The sequence below is a fragment of the Dendrobium catenatum genome, unplaced genomic scaffold (genome assembly GCF_001605985.2).
Source record: "Dendrobium catenatum unplaced genomic scaffold, ASM160598v2 fragScaff_scaffold_1196, whole genome shotgun sequence".
NCBI lineage: Eukaryota > Viridiplantae > Streptophyta > Magnoliopsida > Asparagales > Orchidaceae > Dendrobium > Dendrobium catenatum.
In genome coordinates this window covers 549079-551220 of record NW_021319658.1, presented here as the reverse complement: position 1 = coordinate 551220, position 2142 = coordinate 549079, and positions in this window count along the sequence as shown.

Below are 2142 nucleotides of genomic sequence, written 5' to 3'. Positions count from 1 at the left end.
AAAAAGCCAGGTAAAAGAAGCTATAGTCTCATCAGATAAAAATGCAACTCCTAGTAGAATATTTTGCCAGTGATTATTCACGCCGACAATTGGGGCACAAGCTAAGTTATATTTATTTAAATGATAACTAGTATCAAATATAATCACATCCCCAAAACAGTCATAGTCAATTCTACCAAGACCATCAACCCAGAAGAAATTCAACAAGCACCCATCTTCATCAGTTTCAACATCTCAGACAAACATGTTGTCATCAATTGCCCGTTCTTTAAACAACCTGATCAGTGAATTAGTGTCTCCAGTCTCGATCTTGGCTATTCTCTCTTTTTGGATGTAGTTGTACGCATCCCGCTTCGTGAATCCAAGATTACCAACACCACCAACTTCATCAGATAGGTATGTAAATGCATCAACAGTTCTTATCCCTGCTTCTGACATAGATTTCAAAACAGCTGCATTATCATCACTAATGCTCCTAGATGATCTGAGCAAATGTTGATCATCCGGCCGAGCCAGTTCATGATTGTGACTTTCTACTGCTTTATTCACTGACCAAACCCCATCTTGACTAACCGAAAATCTAACAATGGCTGGACATCCTGTTCTTGTACTTGATTTTCAATATTTTACCTTAGTACCACTCTCATTCTCCTTCTTAAAGCCTGATTTAGAACAAACAAAATTCTTTGATTTGATTTTCCTTGTATTTGGCCAGAAATGATAATGATCTTTCCGAACACTAAAACCAGTTGAATGCGCGTACTGGCAATATTTTTCATATGCTTCCTTCTCAGAATTGTAAACCCCCTAAGAAATATTCGTACATCCATATTAGCTTTAAATCTAAATATCAATCCGGACCTTAAAAACAAGTAATAAAATTATCTCGGTATTAGCTCGGTATAACTGTGCACCGAGTTTATACCAAGCTATTATAATCAGTACCGACAGTATACCGATCTATAATACTTAAGACCATCCTTATACCGAGCTGAGGAGTTCATACCGAGTAATGATCTAGACTACTACAACGTATTAATATATATTAGCTCGGTACAACTGTGCACCGAGTTTAAACCGATATATTATAATCAGTACCGATCGTATACCGATCTTTAATAATGAATACCGACCTAATACCGAGCTATTATAATCAGTACCGACCATATACCGAACTATAATAATGAATACGATCTAATACCGAGCTATTATAATCAGTACCTAGCGTATACCGATCTATAATAATGAATACCGACCTAATACCGAGCTATTATAATCAGTACCTAGCGTATACCGATCTATAATAATGAATATCGACCTAAGAAAAGCTTCATACCGAGTAATGATCGTTAATACTGAAACCAACGTTTGATACCCAGTAATGAAACAGTAAAAAGTAAAAAAAAACAGTATATATAATAACTTACTACTATTATATCAGAAAAAGCTTGATCAAAGTTTAACGTCGGAGTTTCCTTGTAATCGAAGAAGTCTTCGAAAGCATAAGCTTCATTGTCCGATCTGAATTGTAAATTATTGAACTTTTCTTAAAATATTAATTGATCAACGTAGCATTAGTCCGGATGGATTAAGGTGAATGTTGATGCATCTTTAATGAGTTCAAATAAAGCAAGAATAGACGGTGTATTTAGAGACTCCAAAGAAATATTCTTATGTGCTTTTTGATTCAGTTGTCTCCATTGAGATTCTGCACAATTGGAAATCTTATCTATTCTTTCTTTGAGGAATGTTATACAAGAATGGATGGTTGAGGCTAAAGGAATCATTATTGAAGCTGATAGTCATGATGTCATCAAATTGTTTTAGGATATGCTGATCAATAAAAAAGTTAAAGATGAAATATTAAATCCAAAGGATTTAGATTTTCTTAGTGATTTCAACAAAGTTTTATATTTCTGTTCTCTTTTAGGGATTGTAATAAGTTAGCTGATTTTTGTGTTAATTATGCTCTTTTGTATTTTTTTTTTGAGGATAATTATAGTTGGAATAATATTCCTCTTTTATGTCTATGTTAATTGTTAAAGGAGGAATGTGAGGCTTATAATAAAGTATAATTGGTTATTTTTAATAAAATTACTTAGCGCATCTCTTCCAAAAAGAACTGCAGTTTTACTGCTTCAA